The 23272-nt window shown below is 36.7% G+C and overlaps 1 protein-coding gene across 12 annotated transcripts in view; it reads left to right on the top strand.

Moving 5' to 3' along the window:
- The window catches only part of OPCML (opioid binding protein/cell adhesion molecule like), a 495048-nt gene that overhangs the window by 179809 nt on the left and 291967 nt on the right, over positions 1–23272 (top strand). Inside the window, exon 1 of one of the 12 annotated variants that reach the window (XM_023521050.1) lies at positions 13999–14017. The exons of the other annotated variants lie outside the window; for them this stretch is intronic. The gene's annotated coding sequence lies outside the window, so the exon portion shown is untranslated. Of the gene's footprint in view, positions 1–13998; positions 14018–23272 lie in introns of those variants that run through there. 12 annotated transcript variants of the gene reach the window in all.

Here is a 23272-nt window from a genome sequence, read left to right as displayed (position 1 = left end):
ATGATCCTGCTCAGAATGTTTTCATATTGAGGCATCTCTAGTATCGTATTATTTGAAAAACTAGATGAGAAAGTACACCCATATGCACAGTCCCCACCCACACATACAATTATTATTATGACACTGCATTCATTTAATTAATTCATGCAATTGATTCTTGATCCATACAACCCTCTCCAGAGTAGTCACGGGGAATAGGTAATGAATTCCATTTGGACCACAGCATCTGATTGAAAATATATGCCTCAATCTGAGCTTCTAACAGTCCATTTATAAGATCTCAAAGAGGAGGTTTGGTTTTTCAACTGACTAGTTAGACAGGGAACAAGATGTTTCCTGCTTTTGCCTAGAAGATGGACAGACTTCCTTCTGTATGCCATCTGCCACCCACTGTGGCATGGTTATACTACAGCCATCCCACTCTAGTTGAAGAGTGGTGCAATCCTCATCAGACACACCTGTGCTCTGGAGATATATGAATGACTGTAATTGGATGGTACCTTATATTTATGCTGTTGTTTTGTTGGTGGTTGTTGTGGTTTTATTTCAACTGTGGACTTTGCAAAGTTTGAACAAATCAATTGTAAAATATATGTTTGAGGCAATTGGAGAAATTTAAATATGAACTGCTCATTAGGTGATATGGACATTTGTTGATTATATAAGGCATATTAACTATATTGTGTTTATGTAGAAACATATCTATTTTTTAGAGATTCATACTAAATATTTATGGAAGAAATGCCATATGGCTGTAATTTACTTTAAAATATTTCAGGAAAAAATGATAAAGCAAATATGGTAAAATATTAGGAATTTCTAAACCTACATGATAGGTATAGGACTGTTCATTGTATATAGGTTGAACCATATGGCTCTGGCAATATTAGATCTTTTTTGACCTAAGAATAGCAATTTCATATGATTTAACTTTTTCTGGTCTCTAAATTTAAGTGTATTTGAATTTTTTAATTAAAACAACCACAAAGTGTTTCTATGTGTCTGTAGGAAAAATTCAAGATACTTCAGTATAGTACAAAAGACCGTTAGTAGCCTGGTCCCCATGCACCCTTCTCCAATATAGCTTGTTCCCTCCCACCCCACCCTCAGAACACTGTGGATGAAGCTTTAGCTGAATATCCTTCTTTTGAACTGCTTGATTTTCTTTAGCAAGCCAAGTCTTTTCCTGTGGATGAAGCTTTAGCTGAATATCCTTCTTTTGAACTGCTTGATTTTCTTTAGCAAGCCAAGTCTTTTCCTGTGTTTTGCTCAAAGTGTCCCCTTTGCCCAGAACATCACACTTCCACTTACCCTTCTGACAGCTACTTGCATCCCAAACTCAGTTCATAGGTCATATTAATTTTGAAACCACTTCTGAGTTGATCCCTCCCTCAGTTTCTTCCTCTCTTGCCCTCTATCACCCCTCAGCCTCCACCCCAGTAGAATTCCCCAGTGCTCATTTTGCATGATTTCTTGAATGTTTGTCAAGGCTTCCCCCCAATATATTAAATCCCTCAACAGCAAGCGTGATATCTTATTAGTCTTTGTATCTTCAGGAAGGGTAATTTATTATTCACATTAAGGAGGCTAAAGCTAAAGTTCTGACATTCTACCTGCTCTGTGTCCTGTATCTGCACAACAGTTGGTTGGCCTGTCCTCAGAGGACCTGATGTGCTCAGTATAGGCCACAAGATCAGACACTAATGAACGCCTTCTTGTTGAAAGAACATGCAATGGTTGGGTTCTGACTGAAGCTAGGTCTTCTTTCTACTTGCCACTTAACACGGCTCTATTTTTCCTGATAGGCAATAAAATTACAATATGTGGTCACAATGGGGACAAGTAAATATGTAATCAAAGGCACCTAGGAAATAGGGATTATCTTTCCCCATTGTGACTCACTGGAGACAACCCTGGTGGGTTGATAGTTTAACAGTAGGTTTTCTGAGTTCTTCAAGTTTTCCTTCCTCGATAGGTGTTTTCACTAATCATACCACCTAAAATGGTTTTACTTCCCAGGACTTGTGCTGTGGGTGCCAAGTATTCAACTAACAAGTATTCAGCTAAGCATTGATATCTACATTTTATGTTACTTAGCATACTGCAAACTCCTTGAGGGCATGGTTTATAATTTACTAAATTTTATTCCTTACAATGTCTAGCATAGTGTTTTATCTAGAGTAGTAATAATAATACAGATAACAATAGCAACAAAACTTATATAAACTTCTATGTACAATATATACCCTTGTTAATATTATATCTATATATGTATCTATAGATATGTAGATAGAGGTATGCATATTTGTTAATTTAACCTTCATATTTGTTGGTTCATAAATTGAACCCCATACATGGAGCTTGAAGAGGGACCAAAGAAAGAGGCAGATCACTCCAGATTGGTAGGTAGCAGTTTTAATAAGCAAAGGAACTTACTTATGAGGCTTGTCCTCTTCTGTAAGACGGGAAGATCACACTCACCTACCAGAATCTTGAAGTTCATATAGAGGCCTTAAGGAGATTCAGTAATGTATCCATCCAGATGGTCTCAACAACACATTACTCTCTCAAGGCTGTGTCCTTTGGGCACCTTCAAGTGTGAGGAAGGCAACTGGAATGCACATTCTAAGGACAAGGAAGGGGGTGAGGAGCCTCTGGTTGCCAGACTCTAGGTCGCTGGTCAACCAGCGATTATGTCCTCTTGATGACCTACTCCAACAATATTACCTATAGGGCAACCACTAATATTAGCTATATTTTATGGATGAGAATACTAAGAGGGAACAAAGCTTAGTAACTTGTCTCAAATTATTCAATTAGAAAGAAGTAAAGGTGGGATTAAAGAAGGTTTATTAAATGTATATATTTATATATTGCTGAAGAGTACTTGTATACAATGAACACTAAATTTACATTGGTCAAATTAGGAAATGAATGGAGACAGTTATATTTTCAACAGTACTCTCCTAGTATATTGTTCTGCATCTCTCATAATATTCAAGAATACATTATGGGAATGGATGGGAATAAAGAAGATAGACTTTAAATTAGAATTAAAAATAATTATTTAATTGCTCAACATGATAAGTGCTCCAAAATAGAAGTGCAGAGTGTGGGAAGAGTCCCTGAGGTAGACTGGAAGCCAAAGAAAGAGGAAAGAGGAAAGAGGATGGCTTCTATGTGTGGCTGTAAGAATATCCAAGAGTGAAGGGGAGAGTGGTGAGTGGAGAGCTAAGTGGGCCATACTATGTAGAGAACTGTAAGGAAAGTGACCATGCAATTTATCATACAAATTGGTCTCATATCAGATAAATGAAATGTGAGAGTTATAAATTATTCTACTGGAACCACAAGTCATGAATGGATGCAGGGAGCCAGTAAGGTAGCTATTACAATAATCTTAGAAGAAGATTATTAGTAGCTATGATTACAGAGGTGGTGATGGGAATAAAGAAAAGTGGACACATTCAATATATGTGAGAAGGTTGATTCAACAAGGCACAATTGAGAGACTTAAACAAAATTATCAGAAACTTCTCAGGAAGTAGATTATCTACCTATTCATCTATCTATCTATCATCTATCTATCATCTATCTATCTAGTCTATCTATCTATCTATCTATCTATCTATCTATCTATCTATCTATCTATCATCTATCTATTATGTATCTATCTATTTAATAATCTCTATCTCCCTGTGGAAGCTGCGATTATGGCAAAATTCTTTAATATATGCCAATAAGAGAAGAAAAAGCACATCTAAACTTAGACTGAAAAATGATTTTTTTAATGCAATCTTTAGGTTGGAGGTAAATTTTTTGTAAGGAATAAGAGAGAATGTTAATGAATCTCTTACTCAGGGCTCTAGAGGATCAAGTTCCACAGATTCTTTATTTTCTTTGGATTTTAGTGGGGGAATTTCTTACTATTTAGTTCTATGGCAATGAATTGCATTTCTCTCCAAGGCTCCTCAATAAACAATTTACAGTGTAAATATATTTGTTGGCATGCAAATCACTCTGCATTATGAGTCTTGATTAATATTATAATGTGTTGATGAAAGCCTGTAAGTGGTTCTTGGAACTAAGGTTTCAGACAAAGATATGCTGTTTGGGTGCAGAATGTTTGTTGAATATTAGATTAGGATTTTTGTTTTGCTTCTCTCTCTCTTTCTCTCTCTCTCTCTCTCTCTCTCTCTCTCTCTCTCTCTCTCTCTCTCTCTCTGTATCTCAAGGAGATACTTGGTATGAAGTTATAACAAACTTCAAAATACACAATTAATTAACACAACCAATCTATTGCCCTAACTGCACAAAACACTGCCTGATCACATCAAGGCTGCCTTTGAGTGTGTGGGCCCTTTGATTCAACTGTTTAGCCTCTTGCTCACTGACAACATCCTGTCTCTAGAGAAGTATTGTTCTGTAGCATTGTGTGCCATTTAAATACTGTGCGTGCATGTGGGTTGATTAGACTGTGTGCCAATTCCCAGTCTGCCCACTGAAATGCAGAGATAGAGTTACTGGGCTATGCTTTTCTGAAGCCTGGTTTCTCCTTTTAATAGTTGTAAGCACAAATGCTGAGAAGCAGAAATGATGCACTCTCCACCTCGAGCAATTCAAGTATTGACTGGCACTTTTCTTTCACACACATAGCTTGAATAAACAACAATTCAATGGCAAGAGCACAGACTCAGAAAATGAGCTGTGATTAAGAGCACAAGGCTTCAAATGCAGGGGAGACTTTGTCAAATTCCAGCTCTGCCACTTAATAGCTACCTGACCTTGGCTAGGTGATTTCGCCTCTCTAAATTTCAGTTTCCTCATTTGGGAAAGGGAGTTAATAATTCCTATTTCTTGAATTTGGAGTGAAAATTAAATGGGATCATGGATTTGAAGTCCTTTCCTGGCCAAAAAAAATAAAAATAGTGTTCAGCAATGGAGGCTCTTGCTAAAAGTAGATCCTCAGCCTCTGGTCCCAACAACACTAAGATAATAAATCTAATATTTGACCGAACTCTTCCCAAAGCTTGTGGATTTTATTATATTCAATCATCTCCAAGTCCTCTCAACCAAGAATTTTGACTCTCATCCACAATGTGCTCTCTTACTAGAAGAATATCTGAGGTTTTGTTGTCAGAATGCTTTAAGGAGCATATTGAACCTCTCAAGGACCAGAGTGTCTCTCTGGGTATGCCAGAACACAGAAAGGAAACTCAAAACAGAGCCAAAGGTCATAAGAATAAAATAAGGAGATGCCAAATGAGGTGACATGGAGGAGTTGTGTTTGATAAAGGAAGGTACAATGGAGATTGAATTTTGACCCAAACTAGATGCATAGGCATACTTAGGTTTTATTCTTGTCTTGTGACTCCCAATACAGAGAGAGCACTTGAGAACATATGGGCTCTATTCTCTAAGCAACTGGTGAATCACTAAAGCCTCTTGATAGATTATGTTGCCACAAAACGAATGTGAATTACCTACTCATAGGAAATATGCTGTGTTAATATCCATAAGGCAAGTCGGGAATGACTTTGGTGGGAGGCAGGGTAAGATTTTCCCTTGCAAACAACATTCTGTATTGCCAAGGTAGGTATTCATCAGCATCGTTTCAGCAGATTAACATTTCCTATTTTCCTTTTTTTCATTGTACATGGATTTGTACAGAATATTCAAATCTATTTCTAGACAAATAATTAAGTATACATAAGTGAAATCCAATAAAATGATCTTCAAATCTCTAATCTTTTCTTTCCTTATTCTTGGCTTGCTCTTACCTCACTGAGACATGGTTTCCATCACAATAAAGTATGTACACACCCTTGCCACCAAATCTACCAGCCAGGTACTTTGCCTTCTTTTCTTTTGGATAGATAGCTACAGGTTGTTTGTTTGTTTTTAATCATAGGCTGTGCTCAGAATTCCATCTCTTGTAGTTGCTACTTCCTGTATCATCAATATTCTTTCTCTATTAGATTGTTTCCATAAGCAGCCAAATATATATGCTAATATTTTCCACCTTCAAAACATTTTCTTGATCTTATAAGTATCCCCCAGCTACCACTTCATAGCTCAGCTACAAGTTACAGAAAAACTCCCAAAGAGAATTTTCTATATTCATTATTTTCATTTTTTTAATTGAATTTTCTCTTAATTAAATGTACTTAGATCAGGCTTCCATTCCATATTAGTCTGCTTAGGGTGCTATAACAAAATACCATGGAGTGGGTGTCTTAAACACAGAAACTTACTTCCTCACTGTTCTGGAAGCTAGAGGTCTCTGATGAAGGTGCTGGCTGACTAGATTCCTGGTGAGAGCTCTTTTTCTAGCTTGTAGATGGCCACCTTCTCGCTGCTCCTGAATTGGCAGGGAGGGAGGGAGGGAGGGAGGGAGGGAGGGGGAGAGAGAGAGAGAGAGAGAGAGAGAGAGAGAGAGAGAATGTTCCCCATTGTCCCCCATTGTTTTTTCTTATAAGGGCACCAATCCTAAGCCCCCACCCTCATGACCTCCTCTAACTCCAATTACCTTCCAAAGACCCCATATTCAAATACTATCACACTGACGATTAGGGTTTAAATATATGGATTTGGTAGGGAGGAACTAACATTTAGCCCATAACATATACCTATCTTTTTATCAATATTGCATTTGACAATGACAATAATGACTTCCACCTTACCAAGTTTCATTGTCCAGTTTTACACAAGTTTCACTACTCATTATTTAAAACTATTTCTTTACTTTATCTCTGGGACACCAACCATAATGCCCTGGTTTTCTTCTTACTATTTTTTTTTTTTTTTTTTTTTGCCTAATCTTTAAATGTTGGCATTCTCTGAGCTCTGTTCTGATTCTCTTTTCTTCTGTTTCTGCTAACTACCTAGGTGACTTCATCCAGCTTCATGGCTTTAAATTCCATCTGTATGCTGAGGATGTCCACATTTATATATTTAGCTCTGAACTACCTCTTGAAATCCAAATGTGTATATTCAGCTACCTACGTGCCTTCTCTATTTAAATGTCTAACAGGTTTTCCAAATCTAACTTATCAAAAATTAACCTTTTAGGTGTCTAGATTGTCATATCTCCACCACTCACTCAAATATTCTATCAACCTGCTTCTTCTTCAGTCTTCCCTATTTCCTTAAACAGTAATCCTATTCTTATTGCTCAAGCCCCAAAACCTAGTTCTTTCTTTGATTCTTTTTTTATATCTTACATCCAATATCTAATTCATCAACAAGTCCTATCAGTTCTGCTTCCAAAACATATTCAGAATCTTTACACTTCTTAGCTCCTTCATCCCAGTGACCCCAGTACAAGTCCCCACAGTCTCTCTCCTTGACTGTGGGGCTTTCTCTTTCTGGTCTTTTTGCTTCCACTCATAATCCTCTTCAACATATATCTTCTCAACAAAGCAGGAGAATAATCATGTCAAAATATAGAGCAGCTCATGTTTCTTCTTTGTTTAAAAACCTCATAGTAAAAGCCAAAATCTTAACAATGGGCTGCTAAGCCCCACAGCATCCTTCCTTTGACCTCTCTGATACATCTCCTCTCACTCTCTCTGGCATTCACCCTCCTTCAGTAACATCAGTCTGCTTTCACCCAAGCACAGCCCAAATTCAGGCCCTCTGTATCACCTTCTGTTCTGTTCCCCTGCTTTATTTTTCTTCATAGCACTACAAATATTTTTATTTTATTTATTATTTAAATCCAAGTCTGCACTAGAAGAAAAGCTCCATAAAGCTTTGTTATGGTCATTATTGTTTCTCTAGCCCCTAGAACAGCACCTTGGAGATAGGCATTTAAAAATATTTATGAATGATTGAGGGTTTAGAAAGAGAGGAAGATGCAATCAGCCAATGGGATTCCATAAAGCCAGCTGGAAGCAGAATCAATGTGGCTTATGAAATGAACAGAATTCCAAAATGTTGTGTTATTGTTACAACAATTCACTAACACATTATACCCATCCTAATCAGTTTTGAGTACTCTCAGGTTCACTTTTGCTTTCAACCTCTTTCATTTTTTTCAAAAAAGGCAGGCAATTGTAGGGAAGAAAGAATATAATAGAGTGGCTAAAATAGAAATCTATTGGAGTAAGGTGAGTGTTTGATGTAGGATGACACAAACTCTTATGAGCACTTGCTTGCTAATCCCATTAAAATATCACTAAGTCATCAAGACAGCATATTGTACCCTCGATTAACCTGTCTGAAATCTACTTCAGAGAATGTATTCATCTTGACAGAACTAATACCTCTTTATTATCTGGGTTGATCTAGTTATCTTTCTATCTCTTTATAATTCTCCCTCTCTTCTAGAGTCCTGTCTTCTGAGGTGTTGCTGGTCTTTTACCTTGTCAATTAGTAAAATGCATCATCAAACATAGAAGATTTAAGAATTGAAGAAGATGCTCTGGTTGATTGCACATGCTGTCATCTCTCAGTGGGCTTCTTTTGGTCACAAGGTTTAGTGTGACTGGATGGGATTTCCTCAGATCACAGAGTTACCAAGAATCCCCTCTATTGGGATCCCATTTGACAAAAAGCTAAAATTACTGGTCTCATCTATGAGAACAGTGTCAACTTTAAGGTCTTCTATAACCATGCCCATTATCTCAGTACATCTTTTTCTCCTTTGATTGTCCCACAATTACGTGTCACTCTTCTTTGATCAAACTGGCCTTTCTAAACCTACTTATTCCTAACTTCACACTTTGGGTTCATGAATTCCATAGCTGCCTGAAATAATCTTGGTTTCTTTTATGCAGCTAAAAATCCCAGGTCAAACTCAATTTCTTTATGAATTTGCCCTACACCACCAGCTCACATTCATATCTCTTTCACTGATAGTTCTTAAAAATAAGCCTCTTATTTTGGAAATTCATCATATTATGTTTTCCCTTTCTATTTAATTATTATCACCATAATTATAGTATATGTTAGCTAATAATATTAATAATAGCTATCAATATTATCTAAAATACACTTTGTTTACATTATTTTATTTAATCAGCATCATAATTTAAGGCAGGATTTAAAGTTATTTTCATTTTATAAATAAGAAAACTAAAACTCAGAGAACATGTCCAACGTCACACAGCCAGTGTGCCAGAACAGATACTCATTGCCAGCTCAGTAAATTCCCAAGATCCTTATTCTTACCACAGGACTTGAGATATACCTGTCCTTGAAGGAAAGTACTTTATCATACTTCCTTTTTATTTTGTATAATCTCAAACATATGGGAAATCCTTAATGAATATCCATAGATCAAAAAATTTAAAAACCTATTTCTGTGATGCTACATTACTGAAATAATGTCAGTAAGAAGGAGGTTCTGTGGGATTCCTATTTTCAGATTAGTGTTACTGAGATGAGTAGGCTCAATGTGTATTACCTGCCATTGATTCACTCTGACTCCCATCTACCCTGTGAAAAAGTGATGTCCACAGTGTCCTGTCCTCAACACCCCTGCTCATCTCGCGTAGACTCATGTCTATGGCTCCTTTGATGGAGTCGATCTATTTTATATTCGAGTTTCCTCTGTTCCTGCTGCCTTCTATTTTTCCCAGTATTATTTTCATTTTCCAAAGAACTCTGCCCTCTCATGATGTGCCTGAAGTAGGACGGCTTCAGTTTTGTCATTTTTGCCTCCAGTGATGTTTCAGGTTTAATTCACTCTAGGACCCACTTATTCATCTGGAAGTCTAGGGTATCTGCAAAACTCTCCTTTAATATTATATTCCAAATGAATTATTTTTTCCTCAATGGCTTTTTTCAGTGTCTAACTTTCATATCTGTACATAGTAATTGAGACTATGAGTGTGTGGATGATCTTAGCCTTGACCTCTAATGACACATCCTTGCTCTCGGTGACCTTTTCTAATTCTTCCATCACTGGCCCAATTTTTCTTATGATATGTTCTATATACAGATTAAACCAATAGGAAGATAAAATGCATGCTTGTCTGACACCTGGGCCTAGAGGAAACCAATCTGTCTTCCCATATTATGTCCTGACAGTGATTTCTTGTCCACAACATAGTTTACACATAAGGATGGGTGGATACAAAAGGCTTATCCAGATCTATTTTGTATAAAAGACCTAGTCCTAACCTTCTTTCAGCAATGTGATAGGCAATGCCAAGAAGGCAGCAGGCTTGATGGAGACAATATGAAATTTCTGAAGTTAGACAGACCTAGATTTGAAACCCAGTTCTGAAACATTGTTGGGCCTTGGGCAAACTTCACCTCTGAGAGTTAGGGGTTAGGTGAGAAGGAGTAAATGCAAATGAAAATAAGAATGATCTATTCACAGAGTTGTTTATGAGATTGAATAAGATCACTCGTGTAAATCCTTTAACATGGTTCCTGACATATTATTGGTGTTCTGTATTTGCCCTCTTTTATAAAAAGAGATCTTTAACAAACAGTTCCAAAATGGCAAATGAAAGCCTCAGGACCTTTGTTAGCTGTGGCTTTGCTCTGAGTATGACAGGGAGTCCTGTAATATATCATATCTCTCTTTGTATTTTTCCTGGAGCCAGGAATCATGGGGTTGGAGACGGGGACATATTCTGTTAGGAAAAAAAAAAAAAAACTTTATAGAAGCTTTGGGGAGGCAAAGTTCTGGGCTTCACAGTCCTTCAAAACAGTTATTCTTGCTCAGTTTATGAAGTTGTTTCCTGGGCCAGAGCTTTCTCATCCTTCATCTCTCAGAGCTAGATCCCTTAGAGTGGCAGCTGACAGCCAATATTATTACCTTTTACACAAGTCTCTTCCTAAAATGAGAGGTTTGAAGGCAAAATTATATTATATTTTGTTATGTTTCTGCATTAAGTACTGTTCTCCCCCAGTCACAGGGCCTCTTAGCTAACCCTGAATGCCAAACTATCATCTCAAAGAAGTCACTTTCTCTTGGCCTGGCACCCACCTCCTTAATTACCCCACAGCTGAGCATTCAAAGTGAGCTTGCTCTGGAGACTGCAAAATCTCCAAGAGCCAGGAAAGTGGCTGGGAAGATGGAGAAAAACCCTAAAGAAAAAGAGGAAGTTTAAGACCATTGTCTTTTTTTTTTTTCAAGACAGCAGTGCCTTTTGCAGCACTTTTAAATGGTTGCTAGGGAAACAGAGCAAGTGAGAGTAGAAAGGTTATATGGATACTGAATAAAGCTAATGCACTTTTTAAAAACACGAACTGACAAGTGGTTAAGACTCTAAAGGTTCTGGTAACATCTAATTTTCAAAGTTCCCCTTCAGAGCCTCAAGTACCTTGATATCATCATTAACAATATTTTAATCATTTGTAAACTATAATTCATCTCCATCAAAGACATGTGCTGATGGGTTTTCTGTAGCATGGCCTTATGTGTCAACTCTTACAGGGTACTTGGAATAAAGTCTTTGGCAGGCTGGACCAATAGGTCCAGAGGCCTTGGCCTAAAGAATTCAGACTCCTAATTTCTAGCTCCTTCACCCTGGATGCAAATGCGCAGTTACTAAAATATGGCAAAATGCCATGAAGCCTGTGTTCATTGGTCAGCCTCAGAAGGTGCCATGTAAGTGTGAAAGTGTGAAAACGATTGGTGGAAAGAAACAGTATATATGTACAACAGCCAGTCTGCCCAAGAACATTTATTCTGGGGGATGTGACTCCTCAGGGAACTGCCTGCTCTTCCATGGACTGAATATTTATAAGGACTTGTTCACTTCAGTGAGCATGCTCGTGAATTTTAGTTCAAACTTAGTTTCGCCATTGAGGCCTCTAGTGAGTATTTATAACTCCCAATCTCTGGGGTATTGTTCCATGTTATGTTTTCTGTGTCCCTTCAGCACTTATTTGCTCAATTTGTACTGTATTAATTTGCGCATGTTTATTTATTGTCTTAGGTTCTTAAACCTCTGTATATTTCCCAGTGGAGTCTTATGCATGGCTCTTCACAGCAATGCCTAACACAGCTTAACTTTTAGTCAATGAACAACAAACAGGAGATGCTTACTATATGCCATCTACACACCTGGAGCTTATTGCTTTCTCAATAATAGGCAAAAGAATGTCCACTTAACCAGTTGGCATTGAGACTTTCAATACAACCCCATTGCACCAGTGCTCATTGTGCCCATGGCCTCAGTCATGGCTAGACAGGAGACAAATCCCAATTCTCAGGGGAGAGCTGAGTCCACTCACTAGAAAGAATGAGCTTAAAAGACTGAAGGTGGACACTGGAATGATGTTCTGAGAGTTCAAAGCAGGGAAGCAAAAACATCTAAACAAAAGTAACAAGGGGCATCCTAGTGACTGCTGGAAAACTCCAGCTATAATTCATGGATTGTCCTTATGGACAAGAAGGTGAAAGATACGGGCCAGGAGCACTTCAGACTGGAAACAAGAGGTTAAGTTGGCTTGATTAAAATCAGGAGAGGACATGAAACACAGGTATACCTTTCTGTCATTAAATTCTTTACTTATGCTCTACTACCTCTGCAAAAGCCATGCTATATTTTAAAATGTAGTGGGATTAATAATGGACAGAATAAGCAAATGAGTCTTCCATACCCAGAATACATTCAATTACAAGGATCACTCAGTATGATCACTTAGTGATTGGAATGCAAATAACATAAAACGTTATAGACAGAATACACTCTATTGCAAAGACCTTCTAGAAAGTGAACTTAGTTTGTGGCAAGATAGAAATATGACATACAAACTTTTTTTTTTCTGTCCCTGTATGTTCTGTAGATGCTGCTGTGGCATAATGGAGCATTTTAAGGCTGCTTTTAATATAAACATGGAGGGATACTTCATGGAAAGCAATTATAATTTAATGTGAGGAAGACATCCTCTTATTCTGAGGAATATGGAATGAAATGTTAGTTTGGCATGCTTGACCAATTCATGTCATATCCTGTCTTCTAATACAGAAGTTTGAATTTTCCTTTTGATTCCAGGAAGAGAAGTACTTATATTTTTCTAATCTGATCCAGGGGATGGGAAGGACAATTTCTTTTTGAAAAACATTTTCAGGAAATAAAATTCCATGAGCTGACTAATTGTTTTTATGTAATTTCTGAATCTATTTCAGGCAAAAATATTTGTCTGTGATCTTAAAGTACAGCCTGAATGAGAACCCTTTTCTCTCATTGCCAGTACAGTAAGTGCTCTGTTCATAGAATCTGGCTTCTTGTTAGAAGCCCAGTTTTGCTATTGAAAAGGTCAGAACAATACATAAATGCACAGTGATGATGTCATAAGTAAAAGTAAAGTCAGATAGGATCAATTCAGAAATGCCCAATTTTGCCCTTCCCACAATCTCTCCTTGGACAGCTTATAAGAGAGATATCAAAGAATGGTGGTGAATGGGGTGGAAGATATCACATTATTATTGGCTATTCCAGTTCTCTACAAATCCCAAGCAGAAATCTGATAGAGTTAAGCTGGGGTAAGCATGTCCTTAATGGGACCTCCTACCTCCTTTTGATCCTAAATCTTAAGTATTTGCTATTTGCCATATGGTTCAGCAACTAGAAGTAATCACCAGCATTATCAAGCAGAGAGAAAGAATCCAAGAAAAAGGCTTCAGCTCAGCTTACCAAGTCATGAACATAAAGTGAAAGAAAACCCCATCTAAGTGCATGACATTGTAATGTACTAGAACCCTTCCTATTAGAAACATGACTTCATTAGTGTCTTGTAATCTGATCAATCACATTGATGACTCCATTTATCTTAGAGGTTCATAAAAAGTTCAGAAAGAAGCAGAAAGATAAGAAGCAGAAGGATAAGCAAAAGCATATGTATGATATATATCTATATCTATATACATGTAGTATTTACATAAAATGTGATTGAGAATCATGACAGCTTTTGCACTACTGGTAAGACCCCTGTCATTTCTCTGCAATGATCTGTTAGAATCTTCATCATGGGCAGCACTCTGGTAATATCACTGACCAGACAGTCACGGCCCAGAGAACTGCACCATTGTCTTGCACCTTTCACTAAAGTGAGTCATTTTTAAATCATTATAATGACATAATGTTTTAAATGGATGACTGTCTTAAAATATATTGAGAACAATGCCATTGTTTGCATACATTTAGTGAGTAGAGTCAAAATTATAATTTTTCAATAATGACTTACATTATCATGTGAGTGGAGAAAAGAACGTTTGTTGAACAACTTCACTGTCTGGAACTGTTTAAAGAACTGTGTATGTGTTCTCATTTAATTCACAGAACAGTTCTAAGAAGTGAGAACTATTGTCCTTTTATTGGAGCAGAAATCTAGTCATGCTACTCCAGGCACGCCAGGAGCAGAGCTAGAAACTGAACCTATATCTTTATGATTCCAAGGATCATGCTCTTTCTAATATCCTAAGGCATCAAAAATGTTTCCAGATTTTTTACTTAAGTGTGCTTGGAAAAAATAAAGGCATTTTGATGAAGAAATTGGTTTACTGGTGAGAAAATTTAGTTTGTCTCTTAGGTGCCTAACTAAGGAGCATGCAAAGTGTCAGGAGTTGGAGGTATTGCACTGAAGGTTGACTGGGTCTGGTCACCTCAGTTTCAGAAACTTGCAACAAAAGTGAATCTGTGAGACAGGGTAAGTTCTGTAAGACTAGGGATACACTAGACTGCTTGTATCAAAGGCTTCCTTAGGTAGTATTAATTATGAAGAATATAGACATCAGAAAAGATAAGAAATATAGGGTAATGCACTCCATATAACTTACGTGGATATCCAACAGATGTTGGATTTGAACTTTGTATTCTATATCATAATATAGGACATCCCCATCACGATGTCCTTTAAATAAACTCCTCTGGAGCAAGGACTAGGTACTCTACATCATTATATCTCAAGTATCTGGTATAATGTCTGACACAAAGTAAACATTTCATAAATATTTGTTGAAAAAACAAACAAACAAATGAATCAATAATTACTTTGGAATGAATAAAGAATTCTGGTTGCCAACCTCCCTGGAAATGCAGTTTGAATGGTGTTCTTGATGTTATAAGGCTTTCCCTTTGTGGGCCATGTTTATATTTAAAAATTAAGTAGGATAAAAGTTAATTTTATTTTGAGACTATTGTAAGACATTATGGCCCCACAGAGATATTCTGAGATATTATGAAGCAAACTTTAGGAAATTGCTGACCTAGATACAGTATCAAGGTGATAGGTGCTACATAAATATAATAAATTATACTGAGAGGGTTCCCTAGGCCTTTCTTTCCTACTAGTGCAGATGATACAGAAATAGTCCAAAGAAACATTGAAGAATATCTCAGGGCAGAGAGATTTAATACCTTGGGCTACTTTTTATTTTTTATTTTTTTACTCATATTCAGTTATTTTATTTAATGCCAAATCCATTTATTCAACAAATATATGCTGATAGAATGTATGTTATGATGTGCTAGACACAGTATGAGGTTTCAGAAAGTAATAGTGAACCAAGCTTGTCTGGTTCTCCTCCTCCCATGGATCTTATAGGTACAGGAGAGTAACAAACATTAATTAAGTGAAGACATAAATAGATACATAATAAATATGTTATCACTCTTTTTACTTCATCAGTTAAAATACAAGTACTGTAAATAAGTCTGTTCTACTCTTAGCATGTTCCCCTGATTAATTATCCTTTAACACATGCTTCTCCTTTTTCTTTCTACAGCATTTGACTCTTCTAAGTACTATTAAAATGTAGGAGTAAAATGATATATCCAAACACTGACGAGATCAAGTTATTTTGTTTTTAAGATAAAACAAGTAAAAATCAAATATAATACCACTCTTTTCATGTCTATACTCCTAAAGTAGAAGCTGAATCAGTATTTGTTGAAATAAATTGAAGAGCAAGAAAGAGACCAAATGACCGGTGATACCATAACTCAAAACAGAGCTGATGGTATAGAGAGAAGCTTTGCTGTTGATCGTACAATACAGCATATAGAGAAGTAGGTACTATCGATGATGATGATGATAAGCTAGCTTTGGTCTCTGGTACACTTGAGAGATAACATCATCCAATAATTCACAAAATAACATAATGAACACAAATTTTTATCCTCATTTTTCCTTTTCAATCTTCTTATCACTTAACTCTTAGTCTCTATTCCTATTATACACAAATGCCCAACATCTTAATCAGGTGTAAGCTGGTGGGATTTTCCAGGAGACAGTTATTAGGTTGTTATTATGTCCCACTCATGGCATTTTCTGCATCTGCAGTAGCACTTTTCTTGGCTGTGCCTGCTGGATCAATGCCTGTGGGAAAGTCTTTTCCAGACCATCACAGCTGTTTGTTGATTCCAGAATACCAGTAACCCTTCTCAGCATTTTTATCTTTCTGAGAGTTTACAGTACAAGGTTGAATTCACCACATGCCATTATAATTTTTTATTAAATTAATAAAAATAGCTGATCCAACTACAAGGTAATTAAAAAGCTTAAAAACAGACAAATTTCAATAACCAACACATCTGGTATTTTGAAAACACTGGGAGCAATAAATAACTACTATAATGTGGCAAACGAACCTATCATTTGTAGAAACCTTAGAGACCAGCTTCCTTACATTGTGCTGCAGTGGGGAACACGATGCATACTGAGGGATCCTGTAGGCTGGTGGAGGACAGGCTGCATGTCCCTCTCTGTGGGTCACACTTCAAGTTACAATCTTCTTCATAAGTCAAGGAGCATCCTCTACAGAATTAGTCATTCAAAGTACTCTTTGGTCTCCTCAACTCTGAAGACAAATAGGAAGTTTGCACTAGTGGCGGGTGTATGCACTTGTGCTTTGAGGGCAAGGAAGTGCTTAAACATCTAATAGCAAAGACTGACATGTACACTTCCACAGATAACCTTGTGGCTCTTTGTCCCTTGGGAACTTTCTGGTCCTAAGGTACATGAGGCAAGAGTTGCCTCTGTACGCTTAAAATCATGTTCACTAGAAAAATGGAAAAATTAACCCAACATTTAAAAAATATGACTTTAGGAAGAACCTTGAGATAAAATTTTATTTTCCCTTTTTAGCTCGAAAGGAGTTAGCAAGTTTAGCTTGAAAAGGAGTTAACATCAGTTTTTATTATAAGGCATTAAGCCCCCACTGACTAGATGTGCTCTAAAAGAATGGGCATGAATGCTGAGGCTTTAAGCTTCACTAGTTCTTCATTATCTAAACAGAGGCAATCTGCTCCACCTCTCAGCCCGTATCTTCTTCTTGAAAGTGAGAATAATAACACATTATCATTGAAGCTCAGTGTCTGCCTAATGCTAAGTGCATACTCTCTTTTTCTTAATTTTGTTCAGTATGGTTATCCAGTTATCCTCCAGATTGCAGGCTAAGCGTTTGATTAATATTGACCAATTAGATGACAGGAGGGAGCAGAAGAAGAGTGAAGACATTTTATAAAAGTGAAATATAAGAAAGCTTCCCAACTACATTCTGAATGTAGAGATACCAATGGCTTCTGTCTAACAATTATCATAAAGTTTATACCTTTGATCTGTGGGATAGCAGTTTAGCTGGTGGTAACTTTCTGATGCTCAACTCTCTTCTTCTTTCTCATTTTAGTTAGTCCCCTTTGTATCTTATAGTTATGCTAAGTCTAGACTAGGAGAAATAAAATTGCTTTGTTACTGCTTAAAATAGCCAAGGGCTTTTGACCAGTAATTTTATCCAAGAATAATTTTCATGAAGAAATAACTCAAAAATAGGAGGAAGGTTTATATACAGCATGATTTTTAATTGGGGAAAACATAAAAGTCAGCAATACGAGAATGGCTAAGAAAATTATTCTATATTTATTCAAGGAATTATTTTGAATAAAAATTATGAAGAACATATATAAATTATTGTAGTAGGTTAATCAGTAAAAAATAAAAATATCAATTTTACTTATACTATAACTTTTATTCACATTCACATATCCATATGTTAACATATATAAGATATAAAGGAATACCTGATGTTTAAAAAAGTTGGAATCATGTGATTTTTTATCATTATTTTCTTTATAATTGCTATTATATTTGTGAAACAACAAAAGTTCTTGGGATTAAGTATTATGGGACACAAAATTGCATTCTAAGAATTAATCATTTGCCTTGGTAAAATAAAAGAGAGGGGAAGTCCATCTCTTTTGAACCTCATTTTACTATGCTTTCTTTCTTCATTTTTATAATCCTTGACCTTCTTACAAGCCACCAACCCACATTCATTGCAGAATTTGGAAAATTTACATGTGTACCTTTCCAATCCAGGCCATACTGCTATTCAAGAGACATGTGTTCCCAAGGAACAAATTCAATACTTTAACTTTGAGATATGGCCTTGGACTCCAAAGAACAAAATCCATTTTACTTTTGTCAATCATATTCCACAGCCACAGACTGAATATTTCATGATTTTGCAATTATAGCAATTATCTGTTGCTATATAACAGTCACTATAAAAATTAGCATCTTAAAATAACAGTAAACATTGATAATATCAATCAATTTCTATGAGTCAGTCACTCAGGAGTGGCTTGGTTGTATAATTCTGATTCAGTCTCTCAAAAGTTTGTAGTCAAGATATCGGCTGAAGCAGGACTCATAAAAGCTCATCTTGGGTTGGAGGATCTACTCGCTGGTACCCTGGAAAGTTGGTGTTGACTGTTGGCAGGATGACTATTGCCTTACCATGTGGACCTCTCTGCAAGGCTGTTTGAATATCCTTATAACATGGTAGTTAAACAAGAGAGAGAGATGGGGAAACTGAAATGACTTTTATGATCCAGCCTCAGGAGTCACACACTGTCACTTCTGCCACATTCCACTGGACACAAAGGCCAACTGTAATTCACTTTAAGATGATTCTACACAGGGACTTATTTACCAGGAGACAAGAAAGGTTGGAGGCATTTTAGAGATTGGCTATCACAGTTCACCCTCTGGCTCTTAATGATTCACATGTCTTTAGATGTGAAATACACCCGCCCCATCCCAGGGCACTGAAAAATGTCACTCAATTACAGCATCAGCTCGAAATCCAGAATCTTATCATCTACATCAGGCAAGGTTTAAGTGAGGATGATGTCCCTCTGTTGCAAATTCTTGCATGTATCTCCTTGAGTAGAGTTTCTCTCAATAAGAAAGCCTGTGAACTAAAGACAGTTATCTGGCCCCTCCCTCCATGCCACAACCACCACCACTACCATGACCACACACATACACACATGCACACTCATGCACTTTTAACTACAATTATGGGATAGGCATAGTTTAATGGTATAGACTGCCCTATTCAAAAAAGAGTAAAACAGGATATACATAGGACTTACTGGTTCATAGCAATTCCAAAATCCAGCCAAGTGCTGTTGACAGTTCCCTGATTTGAACTCATGCCTGAAAATAATTCTTTATGTTTTTTTGCTCTTGATTTTACCTTCTGAGTCATCCTTCCTTTTTTCATGAAAGATAGCTTATATTTACAGTTGAGTATGTTTTTTTCTGCCTGTGTCTCATATATATATGTTTAGGCATCTAATCCTCTTTCATTTTGTACTCTCTGTCATTTTCTATTCAACCTGGCAAGATTCCTGTCAATATATTTTTTATTTTTAAATGGAGGAGTCCCCTGTGAATTTTATTGGGTTCACTCTATTAGCCAAAAGCAATACTTAAAAGTTTCTTCTAGACAAGCCTTTTCTACTTTGGGCTTTTGCTAAGGAGCAGCATCTTTAAGCTTCTTAGATGCCCTGTTGCTTTATTGAATGGTTCTCTGAGGCACCAACGAAGATGTTTCTGAGATCCTAACAAAACATTTTACAGCCACACCCTCAGTTTCTTTTATCTTTATATATCAACTTTTTCTGACAAAGTTTTATTTATTTTTATTTGTTTCCTAGGCTTTATTTATTCTTAGGACCATTTTTTTTTTAAATTTTAATATCATTTCCCATCTAGAGATTCTGGGAATATTCAAAGCCAGTAAGCCCTGGCTCCTTTATATTCCTTTAGGGTAGCTCTGTCCTCTCTCAATTTACTATAAACGACATGAAAAACCAGGTACTTTCAACAACCTGCCTTGAAGTCTAAACCTGAATCTCCTAGTTCATTAGGTACATTTCCTATTTTCCTTGATGTTGCAGGGAACAGTGTTACCAAACTTCTGTCTCACATAAAAAAAAAATTGTATCTCTTCCCATTTCTAGTAATATTTCCCCCACTTTTTTTTTGAACTCTTATAATGGCCTTCTCAAGACCCATAAGTTTGTGCTGGTTGTTTTTGTTTGTTTGTCTGTTTGTTTGTTTGTTTGTTTGCCTCTTTAGGCTTTCATTAATACCCATCTTAATATCCTTTCAGCAGTTGCATTGCCTGCATTTTGTGTTTTTATTATTGACAGCACCTTTGTTCTAGGTACCAAATTATGAATTAATTATTTATTGCTATATAGCAAGTTATTTGCAACACTCAGTGGATTAAAGCAGCAATAAAAATTTATTTCTCTCACACAGTTTCTGCAGATCAGAAATTTGAGTGACTTAGCTGGATGGTTCAGACTTGGGTTTCTAATGAAGTTGCAGTCATGATGTCTGCCTCTGAAGGCATGACCAGAACTGGATCCATTCCCAAGACTGTTTACTCATATGGCTGGCAAATGGGTCCTGGCTGTTTGTGGGATGCCCCAATTCATCACCATGTGGACCTCTCGCACTGCTTGAATAATTTCATGACATGGCAGTTAGCTTCCTCTAGAGTAAGTGATCCAAGAGAGACTAAGGTGGCAACTGCAATGTCTATTATGCTGTAACCTTGCCAATCAGACACTATCACTTTGAACACAGCCTGTTGGACATGTAGGCCAACCATGATTCCGTGTGGTTGAGTACTGTCTAAGGAGGTGAGGATTGTTGTGGGCATTTCCATAATGCTCCAAAGCTGGCTATCAAAAAATTCTTTACCTCAAAATTTGAAACTCTATTGTATGTCTATGTGTGTTTGTTCCTACTATTTCCTGCATATTTATCATGTATCAAGAATTGTGAGAAGTGTTTTAGATGGATCATTGTATATAATTTTCATTAAAGAATACAGAGATAAATGTAATCTTACAGATAAGGAAACGGAGGCATAGAGAATTTAAATAATTTTATTAAGGTCACACATCTAGTGATAGCAAAACTGGACTTCAGTCCCAACTGTGCCTAATTCAATTCCTGAGATTTTAACTCTGCTTTGATACTACTTTTCTTTCTAGCCACAACCTCCTTTGCTTTTGGCTTCTTCCCAGTGCACCTGCCTTCAATTTTAGAGATTCTAAGCCCTTCTTTCTCTCCCAATCTATCAGCCTCTTCTGAATTCATTTTATTTCCTGCTCAGCTCTGATCCAATGGTTGATCATCTCAACTATCTCTGAGCATAGCTCCCTCCATTTGCAACCTTGTCCTCCCCCCACATTTACCCAAGTGGTTCAACATGACAGCTAAATTCTTGATTTTATCTTCAGGTTACCTACTGTAGCTAAAGAAAATCTCCTAACCTTGGATTTGTGCCACCATAAATGTGTGGTCTCCAGCCTCAGCTAGAGCTTTAGGCCTGCACACTTATCCTTGACCAGCTCTTTTTCTCGTTCTTCAGGTTACCATTCCAAACTTTCACTTCTATCCTTGAACCTCCAGTCTCAGGAAGTGGAATGATCTAATTCAACCATAAACACATGTCAAGAAGTTGATCTACATCCACCTTATTTCCTTCAGTCTCTAAAGATTATATGCAACTTACCATTCAAGACTGACCCTTCCGCTCATTCATTTTAATCTTCCTGCTCAGCTATTATGGATCACTACTGCATCAATTACCTCCCATGTCATTCATCTCTCTCCAAACCTTTTACTCTGTTATCTCTTTTACCTGAGTCATATTACTCCTATGATTTTAAATCTCTCTCTAAAAGATGTTCTACTTAAGGCTGTTTTCTTTCTTAGTCTTCCATCCATGTTAAGTATGTGCTCCCAGAGCCATTTTATCTTTGTGGTAATTTTTATCTTTATTTTGTGCTTATCTTTATTTGTGTTTTTATTATAAAGTAACACCTATGATTGAGATAATGTAGGAGAAAGTAAAAAGTTTATAAGAAATGAAAGGTTTCTACTCATCACTTTCTTACTGCCCCATCTTAGCTTCCAGATAAATTATCGTTCATTATTTAGTGTTTCTCCTTCCAGCCATGCTATATTCAACAACTCTACTTCTACTTTCTTTGCTCCCTAAGTTCTCTCCTATTTAGTTCCTGTTCCTCATGTAAATTCCTCTGAAACTGCTTCTGCCCCTTGCACACTGGGGCTTTCTATGGTTTCATCTTCACCTCTTCATTGTTCTCATTCGGTCTACTTCAGAATTTATATCTACCATCATTATTTTAACTATCATTTTATGCTATTGCCATTCATCTTTATATTTTCAGCTTAGACCTCTGACCTGAGATGTGTGTATGGAAATGTCCCAAACAGGAACCTCAATGTCACTATGTTAAAAATAAACTTGTGACTTCCTCTGCCACCACTCATTTGCTACTTCATCTATGACTCATATTTTTCTTAATGACAACACAATGTTGCTCAGTCAGTTTGGTCAGAAATCTAGGATTTGTTCATCATTGTTCCTTTTATTTGCCCCACTCCCACATAAGTAGTAATCGAAAATAGTAGATTTTTGAATCACTCATCTCTTCTATAAGTTTCCTGACAGTGAGTTGATTTAGATCCTTAATGTCTCTCATCTGAACTTTAAAAATATATTCTCTTAACTAGTATATTTGTCTATAAACATCCTCCCACTAAACCCTGCCATACCTCACCATGCATTCTCATTTCCCCGCAAATATCGATTCTCTAATTATCTTTGTATGAAGAATGATCCATTCAAAATAATACTTATTCAAACCATGCATAGCATTCCACGCTGTCAGCAAATTAAAATCAATATTCCTAGTATGCATAGTGCAGTCTGATTATTGCCTATGATTTTTCTGTCCTTACCTTCCACCCCTCCTTCTTATCCCGCCACTTCTAACAGTACTCAATAACCTGGATACACATAGTTGCTGTTAATTCCTACATGTGCTTGAGTTTTACTCATTTCTGCTTAAAAGGCTTCCTTTTCCTAGAACATCCTCTCTAGTATTCCCATCTCCCTTAGCTGCCTACTCATCTTCAAGAATCAACTCAAGTCACATATTCTAAAAGATCTTTCCTTAATCCCTTA

The sequence above is a fragment of the Pteropus vampyrus genome, unplaced genomic scaffold (genome assembly GCF_000151845.1).
Source record: "Pteropus vampyrus isolate Shadow unplaced genomic scaffold, Pvam_2.0 Scaffold288, whole genome shotgun sequence".
Taxonomy (NCBI): domain Eukaryota; kingdom Metazoa; phylum Chordata; class Mammalia; order Chiroptera; family Pteropodidae; genus Pteropus; species Pteropus vampyrus.
This window is presented reverse-complemented; position numbering and strand designations above follow the sequence as displayed.